Source organism: Podarcis muralis, chromosome 1 (genome assembly GCF_964188315.1).
Source record: "Podarcis muralis chromosome 1, rPodMur119.hap1.1, whole genome shotgun sequence".
Lineage (NCBI taxonomy): Eukaryota > Metazoa > Chordata > Lepidosauria > Squamata > Lacertidae > Podarcis > Podarcis muralis.
In genome coordinates this window covers 19,064,486-19,087,126 of record NC_135655.1, presented here as the reverse complement: position 1 = coordinate 19,087,126, position 22,641 = coordinate 19,064,486, and positions in this window count along the sequence as shown.

The following is a 22,641-nucleotide window of genomic DNA, read 5'->3' as shown; positions in this document are numbered from 1 at the left end:
GCTCTGTGGTTTAGACCACAGCACCATCCACGTCATTCCTGGCTTGAAGCAAGCTTATTACATTTTGTTCCAAAGAGGACAACTGAATTATGGGTTAAAGATTTAAGAGGAAGCATAGATAATGAGTCTCATGCTCTACCAACTGAGCTATTCTCAGGTCGTTCGGTATGTTGCAGAATGAAGAGAAGTACATCCACATATAATCAATCAGGGGTTTTAAAAAGCTATATGACAACCAAACATATGAATTTCGAAACATTGATGGTGTTCTTTGTCTATTTTTTCTCATACCTAGGATATTTTAACATGCATGTTAAAATGGAAGTCAGATTTTCTTGTTCTGTGTAAAAAGTATGCCTTCATTTCTATATAGTGCGTTTTCTTGCTTCGTTATGAACTAGTGACCCCTTTTTTGATTTTTTGGATTTGTTAAAATATAGAGAACCCAGATAATATTTCTGCTGCTTCTGTTGACACTGATTTATCAGCCTCTGTTGACCAAATGCAAGAGAGCCTTAAATATAGCAGTGAATGCAGTTAACTCCAAATTGAGAACTTTTTATCCAAATAACAAAACCATACAAAACACCATCCCTTTGGGGCATTTACAAACCTGATACTAAAGGCTTGACAGCATCAGACTCTTATTGCTTCCTGCCTTAATTTGGGTTAGTGATGGCTCAAGGCTAATGCAGCAAATTGGAGAAGTGTTTGATAAAAGCCAGGTGGGGAAGGTAAGAGAGAGACAGTTTCTAAACACTATGTTAACCCAACTTCATCAAATATTGGGACTCTCAAGTACTTCTGCAAATGGAGTCTCAGACAGGGGATGGTGGGGAAGCAATGAGTCATCTGGTCACACCCTCCTCAGAAGAGATCTGCCAAGATAAGGGACGCCAAGGCATCTGATTAAAACAGCAGCACAAATTCTGAAAAGGAAGTGTAAAGTGTGAGTGTCCCCACTAGGGACAGATAGATCTGTCAGTTCTCAGTTTTCAACCTTAAATTTAATTCTCCACATTTCTTCAGCTATTTGTGATTCTTTCTTTCTTTAAAAAAGAAGTCCTCATGGAAATTTGTCAGCATTTTAGTGCAAATTTCTCCTAATAAAAACTTTATTGTATATATTTTGCCTAATATATCCATTTTCCAGTTTCCCCTAATATAATGCATTTTTATGTACTCTTCACTGACATATGCATATATATATTTGCACACTTTGCCCACGAATATGCATTTCTGTACACATTGCTTGGCTGGAGAACTGCTTTGCAAAATTCAGAGAAATTCAAATTGTGTAGATTTGGTAGGTTTGCTCTTACAGGCAAACCTAATCGAATTTATACCACATCCCTACTTTGCACCCCAACGGTAAACTTACAGGCTTAATATTAAGAGGAGGGCGATCAAGATGACCAAGGGTCTGGAAAGCAAGCCTTACGAGGAATGGTTGAGGGAGTTGAGTATGTTTAGCCTGGAAAAGAAGAGATATGATAGCCAGCTTCAAATATCTCAAGCACTGTCACATGGAAGATGGATCAAGTTTGTTTTCTCCTGCTCTGGAGGGTAGGACCCAAACCAGTGGCTTCAAGTTAGAAGAAAGGAGATTCTGAGTAAACATCAGGAAGAACTTTCTGAAAGGAAGAGCTCTTTGACAGTGGAACAGACTCCCGTGGGAGGTTGTGGACTCTCCTTCAATTGAACCTTTTAAGCAGAGGTTGGATGGACATCTGTCCTGGATGCTTTAGTTGAGATTCCTGCAATGATAGGGGCTTGGATCAGATGACCCTCATGGTCCCTTCCTCCTTCATGGATCACTGCCTGGTCATGGCAAAGGGGCTTGAATAACTCAGAGAAGCTATGAGCTATACTGTGCATGGCCACCCAAGATGGACAGGTCATAGTGGAGAGTTTTGACTAAATGTGATCCACCTGGAGCAGGAACCGGCAAGCCACTCCAGTATCCCTGCCAAGAAAACTCCATGGACAAAAACAGCAGGCATATAAAAGTTATGACGCCGGAAGATGAGCCCCTCAGGTCGGAAGGCGTCCAACATGCTACTGAGGAAGAGCGGAGGACAAGTACAAGTACATCACAGCTGATGAAGCAGCTGGGCCAAAGCCAAAGATCAAACCTATCCATTCTTAAGGAAATCAGCCCTGAGTGCTCACTGGAAGGACAGATCCTGAAGCAGAGGCTCCAATACTTTGGCCACCTCATGAGAAGAGAAGACTCCCTGGAAAAGACCCTGGTGTTGGGAAAGATGGAGGGCACAAGGAGAAGGGGACGACAGAGGACAAGATGGTTGGACAGTGTTCTTGAAGCTACCAACATGAGTTTGAACAAACTGCGGGAGGCAGTGGAAGACAGGATTGCCTGGCGTGCTCTGGTCCATGGGGTCATGAAGAGTCAGACACGACTAAACAACAACAGCAACAGGGTCCCTTCCCATCCTATAATTCTATGATTCTCTAAGTGTATGTGTGTGTGTGTGTGTGTGTGTGTGTGTGTGTGTGTGTGTGGCTGTGACCCTCCACTAGCATTTAGCCCCCAGAATGTCCCCCATATGGTAATGTAGCTCTCAAACTGAAAAACGCTCCCCAGTCTTCCTCTCTTTGGTACTAATGAGCAATGGCACACGTACACTATTATATGTGAATTCCCCTCTATCGCTGCTTTATAAGAACCTTGGACACTTCAAGCTGATTAAGTCATTGTTAAGACATGCATTTTACTTGCAGAAAGCAAGGCTGTGGGGATTTGTGAAAAATTCAGGGGGGAAAGACACTCTGTTACAATAAGTAATGCATCCTGCTAGTGCAAAATGAAGAGAGAGAAAACGCGAGGGCTCTTGAGAAATTAGGAGGATTTGGCTTGATTCGCTCGGAGTATATAGATCTGTGTATGTACATAATATATATGTATATAAATATTCATGCACCCCCCATTTTACTCCCACAGAGAAATAAATATGCTCAGCGTAACATGGCATATAGAAGGGCCAGTGTACATCTTTATTTAAAATACACAGGATGCCGAGATGGAAAAGTACAAAAAAGGAAAAGAAATACATATTGTTTTTGAAGCTGAAGCATGAATATGGTTGTAATTTTAATGTTTCTTGCTGGAAAAAGGTCATCTTTGGCGAGGTCGGGTTTTTCTTAAGGTCATTTCACATTGAGATATCTGCCTGCTTTTGACATTTCATCTAGAAGAGGCACAACTATTCTGACACATGAAATGGGTTCTTTACAAACCCAATGGCTATTTCTATCAACATCTGTTATTCTTACACAAAGGGGGAATATGCATTGATTGCAAACAAGGCTTCGTGGTTTTTTTATTTTAAAAAAGAGAATATTAATGTAGCCATTTGCACTTAAAGGGACAGGAATGTCCAGCTTAAAGGGGGGGGGAGAGAAATAAAGAACAGTTCCACCCATTGCTACAAAAGTCATCTTTGCTCATTATGGTTGTTGAGATTGTTTTGTAATTATGCTGCTCCTATGGAATCAGTTCAGTTATGGGTGGCTTCTAATACGTCCCCAAAAACCCCCCACAACAATCTACCCTGGATCAGACTTTTCCAACCTGGTGCCCTCCAGATTTTTGAACTCCATCTCCCTTCAGCCTCAGTCAGCACAGGGGGTTGTTGGGAGTTGTAGTCCAAAATATTGAGATTGTATCAGGCTGACGAAGGCTACGCTAGGCCTTCACATACAACTTGATAATAAAGTACACAGTTTGTCCACTTACCAATTTACAGGTCAGTCATTAGCATGGTTACTTTGAAGTTAGTCCCACTGCTTCCAATCATTTATAAAAAGGTAATGCATAGTACAGTGATGCGGGTGGCGCTGTGGGTAAAACCTCAGTGCCTAGGACTTGCCGATCGCAAGGTCGGCGGTTCGAATCCCTGCGGCGGGGTGCGCTCCCATCGTTCGGTCCCAGCGCCTGCCAACCTAGCAGTTCGAAAGCACCCCCGGGTGCAAGTAGATAAATAGGGTCCGCTTACCAGCGGGAAGGTAAACGGCGTTCCGTGTGCTGCGCTGGCTCGCCAGATGCAGCTTGTCACGCTGGCCACGTGACCCGGAAGTGTCTGCGGACAGCGCTGGCTCCCGGCCTATAGAGTGAGATGAGCACACAACCCTAGAGTCTGGCAAGACTGGCCCGTACGGGCAGGGGTACCTTTACCTTTACCTTAATGCATAGTACTGGAGGCTGAAGGTTGTGTTGTGTGAAGCAATGGCACAATCATTGTTATTCACCATCCTCAATTAATCATTCAGGCAGTCCCATGATGGGCATGGATTCCACTACGTTTTCACATGTGAAAGGGGTGAATCCTTATTCAACCTGGCTGAAGGATGAGAAAGTGGTTGTCACTCATTCAGATCATCCATGTGTTGGGTTTTGTAGATATTTCAACAGAGCTCAGTAAATTGTCCAAATATATTCACACATAAATGCACCCTCCTGACTCCAGGCTGCAATTGTTCACAAGGCTTTTTGAGATACTACGAGGCTTCACTTGTAGTCGGAAAAATTGACAGCTAACAAAAGGTGACAAAGTTCTTGGAACCTATACCATAACAGGAAAAGCAAAAGGAACCAACCATATTCAATTCGTCATAAGCTTGATTTGTGTGTTCTCAGGGTGAAAGTGTAGGGTAGGGGTTAGAATGTTGGACAAGGACCTGGGAGACCACTGTTCAAATCCTTGCTACCTCATGAAACTCACTGAGTGACGTTGGGCCAGTCACAGTCTCTCAGCCTAATCTACCTCACAAGGTTGCTGTGAGGATGAACTGAGGAGGGGGAGAACCATGTACGCCACCTTGAGCTCTAAGGAGGAAAGGTGGGATATAACTGTAAAATAAACAAACCAATAAAACAATATTCTCAGAAGGCAGAGATTGCTTATGATCCATACCTGGCTCTCACAGCCTAGACCACGTGGAGCCCCTATGATCACATGGGTACCATCCAGTGAGAGCCAGTGTGGTATAGTGGTTAAGAGCAGTGGACTCATAATCTGGTGAACCGGGTTCGCTTCCCCGCTCCTCCACATGCAGCTGCTGGGTGACCTTGGACTTGTCACACTTCTCTGAAGTCTCTCAGCCCCACTCACCTCACAGTGTGTTTGTTGTGGGGGTGGAAGGGAAAGGAGATTGTTAGCCGCTTTGAGACTCCTCCTGGTAGTGATAAAGCGGGATATCAAACTCTTCTTCTTCCATGCTAGAATCAGCAGTATGGATTAGAGGGGTGCTTGCATGGTATCACCTCTATAAAAGTAAAGAAAAAAAAGGTAAAGGACCCCTGGACACCTAAAGGCGACTATGGGGTTGCGGCGCTCATCTCGCTTTCAGGCCAAGGGAGCTAGCATTTGTCCACAGACAGCTTTCTGGGTCATGTGGCCAGCATGACTAAACCACTTTTGGTGCAACAGAACACCATGACGGAAACCAGAGTGCATGGAAACGCCATTTACCTTTCTGCCTTAGCAGTACCTATTTATCTACTTGCACTGGCATGCTTTCGAACTGCTAGGTTGGCAGGAGCTGGGACAGAGCAACGGGAGGTCACCCTATTGCAGGGATTTGATCCGCCGACCTTCTGAGGCTCTGTGCTTTAGACCACAGCACCACCCACCTTCCTTATATATCCCCTCTATATCATCCCACTGATTACACGTGACTCAATTATCCACATTGCCAGAGAGAAACTGAGCCATGCAAAAGTTGTAATCTTGCCACTTTGGCAATGCATGAACAGAGTAGTAGAAAGGATGATAAAATACACTGAAAGCTCTGCTGGATCAGATCAAAGAACCTCCTGGTCTAGCATGTTCCACACTGTTCATTTCATAAGCTTATTGTTCTAGCCAAAGTTCATGACAAACTTGTAGCAGTTGTATTAATAAAACAAGCAGAACATCCATCCATAATATAAGTAGATTTCCCTGATGCAAGAGAGAGAAGATACCAGAGACACCAACAAATCCACACTGATTTCAGATTAAACCTCCATGTCACCAAAATAACATAAAGAGAAGGAAGCAGTTAGGTGGCGTGGTTCACTAGAAGAATCCCTAATCTAAAATGGATGTCCAAAAATTGCAACTGGAATTCAGCCAGACAGGAAGCTTGGGAAAGAGTGAATCGCTACACAAAACAGAAAATCCCCCCAAACCCTCATGCCTATGCTGATGCTGAATCAAATAGTGTATGTACATAACTGGAAGGTGTCTTATACTGATTCAAACCATTGATCCTTCTTGCTCAGGAGTGTCTACATTACCAGGCAACAGCTCTCCAGGGTTTCAGACAAGGCTCTTCCCAGCCCTACTTGCAGAATCAGACGGGACTGGAGCGCTCCTATACCCAACATGCATATTCTGCAGCCTAGCTGCAACCCACTCATAAGCCTTCCATGCTCAGGATAATATTTTATTCTCTTGCTAATTATGCTGCTTTAAACGTGTGTTTTATAACTGACTTCCTTTAGTCGTGTTTTCTTTTGAAAGGTTTAAGATAACTTTGCTGCCTTCAGTGTGCATTCTGTAGCCGGCCTCCTTTGCAATGTTTTGTTTTGAAATCTTTTAAGATAATATCCTGGTTTCCTGTTAATTACGTTGCTTTGAATGTAGCCTTTATATTTGACTTTCTTTAGTAACGTTTGGGTCTGGATTGTTTTATATGATGTTTTAATGCAGATTGTAAACTGCTTTGACGCGGATGGCGCTGTGGGTTAAACCACAGAGCCTAGGATTTGCTGATCAGAAGGTCGGCGGTTCAAATCCCCGCGACGGGGTGAGCTCCCGTTGCTCGGTCCCTGCTCCTGCCAACCTAGCAGTTTGAAAGCATGTGAAAAGTGCAAGTAGATAAATAGGTACTGCTCTGGAGGGAAGGTAAATGGTGTTTCTGTGCACTGCTCTGGTTCGCCAGAAGCAGCTTAGTCATGCTGGCCACATGACCCGGAAGCTGTACGCCGGCTCCCTCAGCCAATAAAGCGAGATGAGTGCCGCAACCCCAGAGTCAGTCACGACTGGACCTAATGGTCAGGGGTCCCTTTACCTTTACCTTTACCTTAAACTGCTTTGAGGTGTCTTGTTTTTGTTTTAAATAAATTGATAGAGAAACAACAACAGCAGCAACAACAACAATAATAAAAAACCAACTTCTTACCATCTTACCAAGCCTTCATGCCACAGGGTTAGGTTGCATTTGGTGGGAAAAGATCTCAAGTCCCACCCAAGTCAACGGAGACAGTTCACCATGGCTGCTTTCCATTTGACAATAGTAAACACTACCACCCCGATGCTCAGTTCTATCTCTTGCACTAATCAGAACACCTGGGTCTCTAACAAAGGATTCTTAGCAATGTCGCAACACCGCCATTCCATGAGAGTGAAACCAGTATAAATTTATAGCTGCATGCCCTAATTACTGTCTGTGTGTCTGTGTGTGTGCAAAAGGTATGTAGGTAGGTGTTGTACTCTGAGATATGCTTACGTTCTTTCATAAACCTCTTGGTTTCCCTCCCAGAATGATTTTCATTTCATCAGGAAACACATTTGGTTTTGTGATTAATCTCGTCTTGGCACCAGCCCAACAATTTGCTGCGAATTGCTTGTACGAATGTGGAATTCAGCGATCTGAATGTTTTGTGAACAGCAGCTAATAAGGGATACGGACAGGCCAAATTGGCACTCGGCTCCACTGAGGCAAACTGGGAAAGGTGCAGGTTTTTGCTTGTCCCACTGGCTCCTGAAACATCAGTAAACTTGGGGTCACAATCCGCCCAGCTATGCTGAATGTGTCATATTAAACTTTCCTATGAAGTGAGTGCTTATGGCAGACATCCACCGGGAACTACAGGTGCTGTGATTCTGGATTTGTGCCATATGTCCAGAGGGCATTGAAGAGGTTAATATCCAGGTGCAAGGAATGTGCTGCTGGAACATGTTCTGCATTGCTTTCAGACTTTGGCCTCAAATAATCTCCTTTAACATATTTTATTAAAGTGTCATAATTAGATTTATTTAATGTACTGGGAGCCAAGGAATGTCAGCTCAGTGAATGACCAAAAATAACAAAAACCTTTCAAGAGAGAAGGAAATCTACATTTCTCCAGTTTCTTTTAATCATCTCAAGCCTGTTTAGGGACAGAGATATGATGATCCAGGGCATGGGTAGGCAAACTAAGGCCCAGGGGCCAGATCCGGCCCAATCACCTTCTCAAACCAGTCTGGGAATCAGTGTGTTTTTACATGAGTAGAATGTGTCCTTTTATTTAAAATGCATCTCTGGGTTATTTGTGGGGCCTGCCTGGTGTTTTTATATGAGCAGAATGTGTGCTTTTATTTAAAATGCATCTCTGGGTTATTTGTGGGGCATGGGAATTCATTCATTTATTTTTTTTTCCAAAATCTAGTCCGGCCCCCCACAAGGTCTGAGGGACAGTGGACTGACCCCCCTGCTAAAAAAGTTTGCTGACCCCTGATCCAGGGTAAATGAAATAGGGGGCACATCTCCTGCAGAGTTAGTGCTTAGGGATTATGTGTTCCCAAATGGGCAGCTGTTAATTGACTCTTTCCACTAAATCCTGCAATTGTTCCAAAGTATGACCCACAGAATTTTTGTTCAAAAGTTTGCCTCACCATTGAGTTCCATTAGGTTGAATCCCCGGTAAGAGTGTTTAGGATGGCACTTGGAGGACTGCTCTTGAAATGTGGGAAGCTGCATTTTACCAAATCAAACTATTGATCTGTCTAGCTCAGGAGCTGTGCCAGGGTTTTATATGGGAGTCTTTCCCAGAAATGCCAAGGATGAAAGCTGGGACCTTCTACCATCTTCCCATGTTAAAATTGCCATTGTGGGGGCTGATTAAAGCAACTGCTGCAACTAGATTTTAATCGGTTGTGTTTATTGTAATTGGTTTTTAGAACAACTTTTGTGTCTGTAAGTCACTTTCCATGAGTAAAGCAAGTAATAAGTATTAAATAGCAACAACCCCCTCCAGTGCAGCCCTGATTCCTCTTAATGGTATGGAGGTTCTTCCTATCTAAAATCAGTGAAGGGGTGGGATGTCAAAAACCCTTCAGTAAGTATTGAATCCACTGGTCAATGAAGAGAGATGCTCACATTTTACGGAGGCCCAAAGTGCATTATCAGACGCTCCTAGTTTCCCTATTTTCCAGAGCAGATCCAGATTTACAGAAGCCGTCCCAGTTTCTGATTTGATCCTGGAATGCCCTGCTTTTCCTTGTTGTTGTTTAGTTGTTTAGTCGTGTCCGACTCTTCGTGACCCCATGGACCAGAGCACACCAGGCACTCCTGTCTTCCACTGCCTCCTGCAGTTTGGTCAAACTCATGTTGGTAGCTTTGAGAACACTGTCCAACCATCTTGTCCTCTGTCGTCCCCTTCTCCTTGTGCCTTCAATCTTTCCCAACATCAGGGTCTTTTCCAGGGATTCTTCTCTTCTCGTGAGGTGTCCAAAGTATTGGAGCCTCAGCTTCACGATCTGTTCTTCCAGTGAGCACTCAGGGCTGATTTCCTTAAGAATGGATAGGTTTGATCTTCAGCTTTGGCCCAGCCACTTCAACTATAGCTTTAACTATCTGGACCTTTGTTGGCAAGGTGATGTCTCTGCTTTTTAAGAAGCTGTCTAGGTTTGTCATTGCTTTTCTCCCAAGAAGCAGGCGTCTTTTAATTTCATGACTGCTGTCACCATCTGCAGTAATCATGGAACCCAAGAAAGTAAAATCTCTCACTGCCTCCATTTCGTCCCCTTCTATTTGCCAGTAGGTGGTTTTTTTATGTTGAGCTTCAGACCATATTTTGCACTCTCCTCTTTCACCCCCATTAAAAGGTACTTTAATTGTTCCTTACTTTCTGCCATCAAGGTTGTGTCATCTGCATATCTGAGACTCTCCACTAGGACCTGTCCGTCTTGGGTGGCCCTGCATGGCATAGCTCATAGCTTCTCTGAGTTAGTCAAGCCCCTTCGCCACGACAAGGCAGCAATCCATGAAGGAGTGCCTTTACTTAGGATGTCCCTATTGTCATTGGAGAGATGTTAGAGGGAATGGAGATATGTCACACACACACACACACACACACACACACACACACACACACAGCCAAGGAGATAAGTATCTATACAGCCTATAGAAGATATCTGAAGTCAGCCCTGTATTTGGAAGTTTTTATTATGTTTTTATATATGTTAGAAGCCACCCAAAATGCCTGGGGCTGAGTCTGATGGGTGAGGTATTATTATTAATAATAATAATAATAATAATAATAATAATAATAATAATAATTTAGGACGTCCCATTTTCATTAGAGAAATATTGGAGGGTATGCATTATACAGAAACCCCAAGCTACTTCCGAAGTGCAATTAAGTCAGGGCTATCATTATCTTTTTAGCCAGACACGAGTGCTCATCACTGTATATGGTGACTGGCAGGATGAAGAAGAATGAGAGGTGACACTGTTGCATTTTACTTGACTTGCCCTGATACATTTCATTACACAATAACCAGGGCAAAAAAAGGAGAAAAAAGCCTTAAAGAAGTGAGGCATGTAGTGATTCATCAGTGTAACCATGAGACTCATGTAGCCATCCTTGACTCACTGTGACTAAACTTACAAATCTCAAAAATGGTTACAAAAAGTGCAAGTCTGGGCATTTTGCTGTGTTGGAAACCACAGTGAGCATAAGAGCATAAGAAGAGCCTGCTGGATCAGGCCAATGACCCATCTAGTCTAGCATCCTGTTCTCACAATGGCCAAACAGATGCCTGTGGGAAGGCAACAGGTAAAAGGTAAAGGTAAAGGATCCCTGGACAGTTAAGTCCAGACAAAGGCAACTTTGGGGTGCAATGCTCATCTCGCTTTCAGGCCAAGGGAGCTGGCGTTTGTCCACAGGCAGCTTTCCGGGTCATGGGGCCAGTATGACTAAACCACTTTTGGTGCAACAGAACACCATGATGGAAACCAGAGTGCATGGAAACACCATTTACCTTTCTGCCTTAGCAGTACCTATTTATCTACTTGCACTGGTGTGCTTTCAAACTGCTAGGTTGGCAGGAGCTGGGACAGAGCAATGGGAGCTTGCCCCATTGTGGGGATTCGCACTGCCGACCTTCTGATTGGCAATAAACAGAATCCAAGCCCAATATCATTCTCCCCACCTGCGATTCCCAGCAAGGGGTATTTTGCTTGTGAGATAACACACACACACACACACACACACACACACCCCTCAGGTCCAGAACTACCACCAAGAGAAGCTTCTTCGACCTTGGCAGTCATGCAGATACCAGATCCGAATACCCACGCTGTCTCTAAAGCAGGAACGGGAGCCATAAATAGATGTCTCCTGACAAGCCCACTCCCAGAAACTGCCATGGTATCCCCCCCTTCGCCAACCCCACCCTCACCCCCTGGTAACTCCCACAGTTGTAGGATTCAGGTTTCAGTTATAGGATTAAGTTCAACAGCTACTTTATGTTCATGTCAAATGTGCTTCATTACTCCGAGAAAAACATATGTAATAATTTTAGCCGGGATGGATTTTACCTGCTGCTTTGCCGCTTCGAATTTGTTGCCAGGGGCTGGCTGATTCATTTCCCTTGCAATAATGGCTTATTTGTGGTTACTGAATCATACGAAATAATTGTAATTCATGCTATTTTTAACATATTGTTTTGCATTACCAGTGAATTGTGCATGTGGGGGGAATTGCATCCACAAATATACATTGATAGGAATATTGCTGTGGTCTAGTTGGCACGCGGTTGTAGGACGCTAGTACTCAAAGGGGACCCTGTGTGCATTAGGGCTGTTACCCAGCACAACAAACTTTTGAATCAGGGTGGGGGGGTGGGCAGAAGAGAACATTTCTCCTCTGTTTTTTGATGGGGGGGGCGGTGTGGCAAGTGAAAACGTATGGTATTTCCTTTGGGATGGGGTGGGGAAGCCTGCACTTAAAAAACAACAACCTGTGGTTATTTACTATGGCAAAATGACTCTACCATATCGGCATCCTTTCCTTGCCCATGGGTGCGAAGAAAGGTCAATTTGCTGTAAATCATAGAATCACAGAATCACAGAATTGTAGAGATGGAAGGGACTCATACAGTCACCTGGTCCAACCCCCTGCAATGCAGGAATCAGAGCTAAAGAGAGTTAGCTGCCTGGACAGGAGGTGGCTTGGCCTACAGCAACTGCCTGCTGGCTTGGTCTAAAGATGCTTGGAGTCAGGGATAGGAAAACCTTTTCTGCCACATTCCCTTCTGAGCAACTTTCAGAGGGGGCCAGTGGGAAGCAGGGATCAGAGGCGAAAGTGGGTGGAGCAGTAAACCTGGTACCTCAGGTTAAGTACTTAATTTGTTCTGGAGGTCCGTTCTTAACCTAAAACTGTTCTTAACCTGAAGCACCACTTTAGCTAATGGGGCCTCCTGCTGCTGCCACGCTGCCGGAGCACGATTTCTGTTCTCATCCTGAAGCAAAGTTCTTAACCTGAAGCACTGTTTCTGGGTTAGCGGAGTCTGTAACCTGAAGCATATGTAACCTGAAGCGTATGTAACCCGAGGTACCACTGTACAGTCATACCCCGGGTTAAATATGCTTCAGGTTGAGCGTTTTCAGGTTATGCTCCGCAGCGACCCGGAAGTAATGGAACTTCCGGGTTTCAACGCTTGTGCATGTGCAGATGCTCAAAATGACGTCACGTGCATGCGCAGAAGCAGCGAATCATGACCCGTGCACACGCAGACGTGCGGTCGCGGGTTGCATTCTACTCAGGATGTGAACGTTCGCATCCAGAGGTACCACTGTAATTCCCTTTTATACAGCAGGGTACTTTAAACACAGTCTCTCTCGCACCCCCTGCCTATCCTTCAGCCAAACAAGGAAGAAGTATTCTTAGATTCCAAGGACAAATTCATATCGTCATAGGATTGTAGAGGTGGAAGGGACCATGAGGGTCCCTGCAATGGAGAAACCTTTAGCCAAGTGTGGGGCACGAACCCACAACCCTGAAATTAACAGTCTCATGCTCTGCCAGCTGAGCTGCACCTCTTGCATCCGGTCAATAACACTTGCGGGGCGAAGCCGGGCCAGTGAGGGGTGTGGCCTGAGGAAAGTTCCAGAGCAAGAGCATCCAATATGAATTCTACCTTCATTCAAAGAATCATGAAATCATAGAATGGTAGAGCTGCAAGGGACCACGAGGGTCATCTAGCCCCACCTGCTGCAATGCAGGAATATGCTGTTGCCCCAGTCAGTAAACTGGTTTCTTTGCAGTTGCACATCCTCCTCTATCCTACATGTAGGGAAGAAAGAAGGATTATCAAAGTTCAGCTGCACAAAAACTCTGAAGCCCAGCAAAGCAGGGGGTGTGGCTCAAAAGGGGGTCCCAAGTGTCAGAAGGAGAGGCCTGGAAGGTCACATTTTGCCCCATGACCCGTGGTTCCCCACTCCTGCTCTGGTAGAATGGAGGTGCTTAATGTAGTACTCTGCAGGCCTCTGAGAGAAAACCAGAGAAGCGGTTAATGTTTCTCCCTCATTGTCTTCTTCTTGCCTCTCCTTTTAGAGGTGTTCACCAAGGGAGCCGATTTGGGCCTTGGGTTATGGGTGCCCAGCATGCATAACATCAAGATGTCACATTGTGACGTGAATTCATGACGTCACCCGTGCCCCCTACCTCAGAACCTGACTTCTAGCGGCACCTCGCAAGACCTCACAAGACCTCGGAAAGCATCTCTGAGATCTTGTGAGGCCTCTGAGATACTTCCATTGCCAACTGAAGTCAGGTTCCAAGATCTCACAAGACCTCAGACAGCATGTCTGAGGTCTCGTGAGGCCTCGGACATGACTTCCAGTGCTTCGTGAGGCACTGGAAGTTATTTTGGAGGCTCTGTGGTGTGGGTGCTCAGCACCCACAAGAAAGGGGGCAGCCAGAGCCCCCTATAGTTGGCACCCCTGGTGTTCACACAAACACCTCCTGTGTCCCACACCAGTTGTGTGTTTGATGCATGAAATGGATCTCTCTGGGGGCAACTCACAGATTTCATCTACGTTTTCAAGATCCCCACTTTGTATGGAGGACTTCTGCCTTAATGAGTATGCACACAGAGTTCCAGGCACATTGAGAGCATGGTCACAGAGCAAGTTAGTGACAGACAGTGGGGCTAGCCTGTGCTTGAAAGTGTGAAGGGGTTCATCTGAACCCCTCTCTAGTCAGTCCCCTGTATTGCTGAATTCATGAAAACTAGTTAACGGAAGGAACATGGCCGTCATTTTGGTATCAGTGGTAGTCTAGTGTGTTTTTTCTGGAGCAGGATTTTTTGATTATGCAGCAAAAAAGAAAAAATATATTTGATTGCTTGCAGAATAAGAGGCATTTGAAGAATAAAACACACACACACACTCATACAGACACCACTTAGAATTCATGCCAGTGGGGAAGGGAGCTACCTCATTAATAGAATAATTGAACTGTTAGTTAATTTTACTTGTTATCTGCAGAAAAGGGCAAAAATATATTTTTGGGGAAGCAATTAATATTTGTTCCGCAAATGATTAAAAGAACAGCAACTTATCTCTAACATATTTGGTAATTACGTCCCAGACACCTTTTTTATAATATATACATAAAATGTATAAATGAAAATGGTATAAAACACAGAAAAATATTCTTTTTAAAAAAGGGGGGGGGGTGTAATTTACAAAACACTACAAAGGTGTCAGCTATTCCCTGTAAGGAACTTTCTTCCCTTCCCTTGTTCTTATTTGCAGCAATTTGCTAATTGATAATTGATACCTTTATCTTTGTTAACAGTAGCTGCGGGTATATCAACACTTCCCACTTGCTACAATCAATACAGTTTACAATGAGGGCCGATAATGCATAAAATTAATAATAACAGCAATAATTTAAAAAGAGGACTTTGCAAGGGGAATTTTTACATTCCATTTACTTTTTGCATCTTGTTTATGGTCCTTTTAACTGCTTTCTGCCTTTGCTGCAGCCAGACATCTCTGTCATAAATAAGGATTATATCCATATAATATAATTCTCAATTTTTCAACATCATCAGCCACCACAGGCCATGGGCTGTATAGAAGCCAAGCCAACTGGCACAAGATCACAGGTCGGCTCATTGCAGTGCAATGCCTAAGTTATATTTCCAGTTACCTTAAAGCAGGGATGGTGAAACTCGCATCCTGTCCCAGCCAGCATAGCCAAAGGTCAGAGATGAAGGGAGCTGAAATCCAATGAAGTCAGGAGTGTCAAGGCTGCCCCACCCTTGTCTTAAAGCAGGCATAGGCAAACTCGGCCCTCCAGATGTTTTGGGACTACAACTCCCATCATCCCTGACCACTTATCCTGTTGGCTAGGTATGATGGGAGTTGTAGTCCCAAAACATCTGGAGGGCCGAGTTTGCCTATCCCTGTATTAAAGTAAGTTGCAGTGCCACCTCCAGGCTTTTGGGGGAGACAATTGGACAAGGCACCTTCCCCTACAGGTCCTCTTGACTGCCATTGTCAACTCCACACCTCATCATTGATTATGATGATGATGATCATAATAATTGTATCATTTATACCTTACCCATGTAACTGGGTTTCCCCAGCCACTCTGGGCAGCTTCCAGCAGAATATAAAACATAAAGAAACGTAAAAATCTCAATTCACCTTAAATGTGCTTGTTCTCATGAATTTGTTAATTTATAATGTTTCATACCTGCCTTTCAACGATTGGCTTATTTTTAAAGACAAACTTACAGCTAATGGTCTGTGGGGCCAGATCTGCGCATATCTCCTAAATGTGCACACAAACTGGCAGCCCTGAGCATAAGTGGTAGTTGATGTGCATTGTTTGTGGCATGTAGATGCTAGGCCTACACATTTCAAACATTCTCCATAAACGGAATGAAAACCTTTGAGTATGAGGTGCCTGATAACTACAGTTCTGAAGCCAAAGCTCAAGGAGGAAGTGGCAGTTGTTTTCTCATGGCTGCCCAAATTCAGTTCCTTACTCTCTCTGGGCTCCCTTCTTGAGAAGGAGGAGCAGCAGGCCAGGCAGTTCTTGTTGGGATTTGGGCCCTTGGCAGGTGTTCAACTATGCTGAGATCTGGCACCAGCACTGGCATAGCACAAGATTGGGATTGTGTCCACCTACCCCAATCCTTGTGCTCAGGTCACCTCTGCTGGTCATTCACTATGATCCAGCCTAATGAATGTACCATGTCATTGTTACACTGGTGTGCCCAGTCTGAGATGTGTAGACTCAGTACTTTATAATCCTTTCCTGGTGCTCCTGAAGCGAAGAGGAACGAAGGAATGTAGAGTCTGCTGCATTGCAGAATTCAAAAACGTGTAAATGCAGAAAGAGGGCTGTGTTTTGGTTTGCATTTCCCTCTCACCCCCTTCCCTTCAAATGTGAAATGATTCAAAATTCTCCCACATCCTTATGCAGGAGAAAGTAGATGATTGGAAGCTAGAGATGGAGGAGAATTTCATTTGGTCCTCATTTATAAGGGAACCAATTGAATTTGCCTTTTCTGTGGTGGCTCCTTGTTTGTGGAATGCTCTCCCCAGGGCAGCTCCCCTGGCACCATCCTTACATATCTTTAGGTGCCAGGGGAAAATATTCCTCTTCTCCCAACAATCACTGGCCTTTTAAACTGCCAGGGTATGGTTCTTGTTTGCTACTGCATTAGGGATATTGTGGTTTTGTACTATAACACACGCAGACACACACACACACACACACACCTCAAATTCAAACAACAACAACAACAAATTGTGCTCCTAAACTAATACATTTTTGGGGGGTGGATTTTGCACTTATCTCAATTTTAGTTCTCAACTCAAGCAGCAAACCAAAACTCAGAAACAAATTTATGTTTTATGCTAAAATACAAATGCATATCCACATCAAAATTATCAAAAATTTTTGGTAAAATATGTATTTAAATGCAGCCCCTACCCCCGAAAAAAAGCACAGATTGATATGGAAACAGAATGGAGCTTCATGAAATTGACATGGACTGTGAAATTGACATGGGCTGCAGATAAACTCATGCATTCATCCCTAAAAGAAACTAGTTGTTTCCACTGCTCTAAAAAGTTTTGGTGGGACGTCAGTGAGTTTTGTTCTGCCCCAGCAAACCTCCAGCCTGCTTTGCAGAAAAAAACCCAGAGTGGTCTCCATAATCCACTCCATATTTTTGTATAGGAATTTGGCTGTGCAGAGTTCTCTCCATGCATGCCCAGAGCCCTCCAGACACATCCGATAGAGTCTTCATGTGGCCTGGGTGTATTCCTGGTACTGTTTGTAAATCTGAGGTTTTACAGTTAAGTCATCTGGGCAACTGTTTTCTACTGTTGGCCTAATACAGCCCTTTTCAACCTGCTGAAATGCACAGTGCCAATTGGCAAAAAGCTGTACAGCTCTGCTTTTGCCGCTAATGTGAAGCATCTGAAGCCAAGAGCAGGAGCGAATCCTATGAGGGGGAAGGAGGCTAGCAGCAGGCAAGTGTTCCTTTCAGAATAAAACAACACGACTCAACCAGTGAAGCAAAGTTAACACACTAGGACCCAAAACACGACGAACAGAAATAAAGAGCCTCTGGTTTAATCTGCTGGTGCCATTAAATTAAACGTAGTTGACTTGCTGTTGGGGATCATATTTATCATGGGGCAACGCAAGTCTCTCTCCAGAAGACTTGCGCTAGAATGAAGGCAATGTGCTTTGATGTTAAAGGCAGTGCTGCCTTCACCCAGTTGCAGCTGGTAACCGAGCCATGACTTCCTACACCAGACAGAAAACAACTGTGAATCTGCCGGAAATGAGTGCATTTTCATATAAAGTCAAATATTGTATAAATCAACACAGTGTCTTCTATGGGGATATTATCTGGTTCATTGTCCTTCTTCCATTAAAGGACAACCACATCTGGCAAAGCTGGCGTTTTCTTTACTAGTACAGAAGCTGGCAGGGGCTGATGGGAGTTGTAGTTCAGCAGCACCTCGAGGGCACCAGGTGAGGGAAAGCTGCTTTACGATATGTGCAATTTGATCCGCTGAATGGGTTCTGTTTGGTTGCCTTGTGCTAACCTACCATTTCTTTAAAGAGCTTAGGGCATCATTAATGAGGGTTGCTCAATACTATCCTCACAAACCACGCTCTGAGGTAAGTTAGGCAGAGAATGCGGATGGCCCAATGTTATCCAGTGGGGTTCATTACTCTTTTTTTTATAAATTGCATCTTCCAAGAAAGAAAGAAAGAAAGAAAGAAAGAAAGAAAGAAAGAAAGAAAGAAAGAAAGAAAGAAAGATGCCCCACTTAATTATGACAGAACTCTTGAAATATAAACCATCCATCAAAATGTTGACCAGACAATAACTCTATATTCAAGTTGCTTCCCATATGCAAGCCATTTTTAAACAGCCATGCCCCCCCCCCCAAAAAAAATGCTGAGTAGTGTACTTTGTTAAGGCTCCTGAGGGTTATTAGGAGACCTCCAATTCTCCTCATGGAGCTACAATTCCCTAGGGTTCCTGGCAGTGGCATTGCGTGGGTTGCCAGTGCCCAGGGCTGCATGGAGGGGGTGGGTGGGAGGGATGGAAACATGCAGAAGAAGAAGAAGAGTTTGGATTTGATATCCCGCCTTTCACTCCCTTTAAGGAGTCTCAAAGCGGCTCACATTCTCCTTTCCCTTCCTCCCCCACAACAAACACTCTGTGAGGTGAGTGGGGCTGAGAGACTTCAAAGAAGTGTGACTGGCCCAAGGTCACCCAGCAGCTGCATGTGGAGGAGCGGAGACGCGAACCCGGTTCCCCAGATTACGAGACTACCGCTCTTAACCACTACACCACACTGGCTCACAGTGTGCATGTGCATTTCAACTTCCTAACTGTGTCTGCTTCACCCAGGAAACTGCAGCCACAGAGTCGTTGGCGTTGTCTGGAGAGGCCACTTCCTGGTTCGCATGGAGAAGCTGTTTTCAATGGAGCCCAGCAATGAAAAGTGCAGGTGTATTGAGGCAGCACCAGGCATTGAAATTTTGCACCCCCTAACAATTTTGTTAGGGGGTGCAAAACAACAAAGGTCCGTATAGTTAAAGCTATGGTTTTCCCAGTAGTGATGTATGGAAGTGAGAGCTGGACCATAAAGAAGGCTGATCGCCGAATAATTGATGCTTTTGAATTATGGTGCTGGAGGAGACTCTTGAGAGTCCCATGGACTGCAAGAAGATCAAACCTATCCATTCTGAAGGAAATCAGCCCTGAGTGCTCACTGGAAGGACAGATCGTGAAGCTGAGGCTCCAATACTTTGGCCACCTCATGAGAAGAGAAGACTCCCTGGAAAAGACCCTGATGTTGGGAAAGATGGAGGGCACAAGGAGAAGGGGACGACAGAGGACGAGATGGTTGGGCAGTGTTCTCGAAGCTACCAGCATGAGTTTGACCAAACAGGAGGGCCTGGCGTGCTCTGGTCCATGGCGTCACGAAGAGTCGGACACGACTAAATGACTAAACAACAACAACAGCAACAACAATTTGGTGCCCAGGGCAACCATCCCTCTGGCCCCCAGCCTATGCCACTGGTTCCTGGGGAAGAAGAATTTATTGTAAAACCATTCTTGGAATAATAACTTTGTGAGGGGAATAAGGGTCTCCTAACAACTTCAGCACCTTGAAACTAACTACATTCCCAGGATTCTTTGGGGTAAGCCATGACTATCCAAGGTGGCATAATACTTCAAATATATGGTGTGGCTGCAGCCTGGGTTTAAGCTTTGAAGCAGCCATTCTGTGCTCTGTGGCTATTCTATAGGGAAGGTAGAAGGGGGGGGCACAGCATACAGTAGAATTAATTTTTTATTTAGCCATCTCTATTGTTCTATACTTGGGTCAAGACCTCTCACCTCTTGTTTATTTCTTTCCATGTTGACCTTTCACTGCAGCACCAGGCTAATTTTGTGCTCCAGTGACCAAGAATGGGAATTTGTCACTTTATTCAAAAAGAAATGAATATAGGTATGCTTGGAATTCTCAACAAGGCTTTAACTCTTTCCACACTAAAGCTATCCGCCTGTTCTCTGTTCAGAAATGTCTTTTTCTGAAGTTGAGATAGATTGGAGATAGATATATAATATCTGCATCTCTTGTCTGACAAAGGATTTTCCTTTCTTCCTTCCCCTGTGGAAAGCTGGCTATGATTTTCTTTCCTGCCAGACAAAGACCACCTTACATATTGTAGGGGGAACAAAAGATGGCTGTCCCCTAAGTACATGATGGTAGCCATCTCCCCACCCCCCCGTAGAATTACCAAGAAGGGGCAACATCTTATAACGTACTGTTCCTTCCAAGTGACTTTCTAGTCACAGTATAAAAGTGGGAACCTCAGCACTTCTCCAAGTGAGCCAGAATGGTTGTTTAAAAGAAGGAAAGCTCCAGGAAAGCCATGGACCAGCACGGAAATTCTCCCCAAGAAAATTAAGCCAGTTGAAAGCATGACTATTAAAAAAAACCCCAAAATCCTTAAAAAAATCTGCACAGACTGGCCACTTTATGTGCAAGGAACATAAACCAGGTCAAGAATCCTGAACTTTCATCCATTCCTAATTCTGGGTCTGGTTGGTGTTCAGATAGATGACTGCTCAAGAACCACATCCACACCAACTCAGTTTCCATGGCAGAAGGTAGGATACATTCAAAATAAATAAATAAATAAATAAATAAATAAATAAATAAATAAATACCGTAATGTAATTAATATGAACTATTATTTTTATTGGTATTTATTAAATCTGTACACCACCATTCATTCGTGGGTCTCGGGGTGGTTCACATCATAAAATTGCAATTTCAGCTTAACATACCCAAAGCTCCGTTAACAGGCATTGTCCATAAATCTCTTCCTATCATTCACGGTGGCCACATAGAAACACCACGTCTGAAGGCTTAAGCGTGTATGGTAGGATGAAGGGCAGCGAGGACACACACACCCTGCAAAGAAGAAGAAGAAGAAGAAGTTTAATATTCATTGGGCACAATCAGTGGGCACAGAATGTTGTCTACGGACTGTAGGGAGAAAATGGAAATCTGGGAAGTGGACTGTCATGGAAAAGGACATATCAGCTTGGTTTGAACCCTGAACAGCTCTCACACCATAATGTTTTGCTTCAGGTCCTGCTAATAGTACCACTACTAATCGCTAATGGAGTCACCACATTCAGAGTTCGTATTTCTGAGAACAGGGTTGCCTTCCTGCTCTGTGAGCTTCACAGCCTGAATCTTGCACCCAGCCTAGGACTGGACCCACAGCAAACAGCCAAGCACTTAACTCTGTTCTTACTTGACAGTGTATTTATACGGTGTTGTGTTGCTGTTGTTTTTGTCCACACTGCCAACCATCGTGCGTGCTCAGCTTTTGAGCCTTTAACATTCCTACATCCCTTAAGTTGCAGGAGGTGAACTGGAATGAGCATGGGCTTCCACATAGCCACTTCCTGTCAAGCTGCTCTCTCTCTTACGCAGCACAGGTGTGCAGTGGAATGGAAAGACACCTAATGCCCACCTTTCCTCCCCCTTCCTCCTGTCCCCGTGGCAACCAGACCAAAACAAAACAGAAGCCGCTAACCTCTGGCAGTGCAGCTGAGGCCTGAAAGCCTCCAGAAGGGGCATATCTTACCATGGCCGGCACAATCCGAATGGGAGCGTGTAACTTGCAACAGCATGTCCAGAGTTGTGTTTATACTGCAAAGAGCCCAAGTGGGTCAGGTCTGCTTTTATTAAACCCACCGTTAACAACTCTCCAGTATAACTGAAAGCGAATGACAGCAGCATCTAGCACTGTTCACTTTAGTTATGCAATTAGGCGAATTTACATTAAATCAATCATGGAATCATAGGAAGTATCGCAGCTCCTTGATGTAAGTATCAAAACCAAATACTTTCCTTTACACGGCTGACCTTTGTCAGCTCCGTGTAAACTGAACCAACGATGAGTCATTGAGCTAGCAAATTAGCTTCTCGTAGTTGTTGACAGGGTCAGCAGAAAATCTGTGGCGTTTTCAACAACAACAAAAACGAACTGATCTCTTAGGTACTGAATATTATTACTCACTTGCTGCATTCAGTCTTCATAATCTCCGATGACATTCAGAAATCCTCAGGAGTGGAGTGGGAAGAAAAGGAGACCCTGGGTATTTGCGCTATTCTTTGTATAACCGCTTGTATGAAGTGCGAACAAAATTGTGATGCCACAATGTAAAGATTGTACCAGCTGCTCTTTGTGACGATATCCTTCCCCCGCCACCAAAAACCTCCCTGCACCTAATAAGGTTATTCAACTGTGTGTTGCTTCTTCAAAATGAGAACAAGATGAGAGCAAGGGCAGCTTAAGGTGCTGAAACTTGGAAGGGAAGGTGCGTTTGAAGATGCTCACGACTTCCTCCTCACTGAGCCCATTATGAATTAGGAACAGATCCTATAAATGGAGAAAGTGTGGTTCAATAAATTATGGGTTCTGGCCACTTTGAGCCAGATAACATCCTATCTTGGGGTTATACAAGGAAAACTGAACAAAGCATTATGGATCTTTGGAAT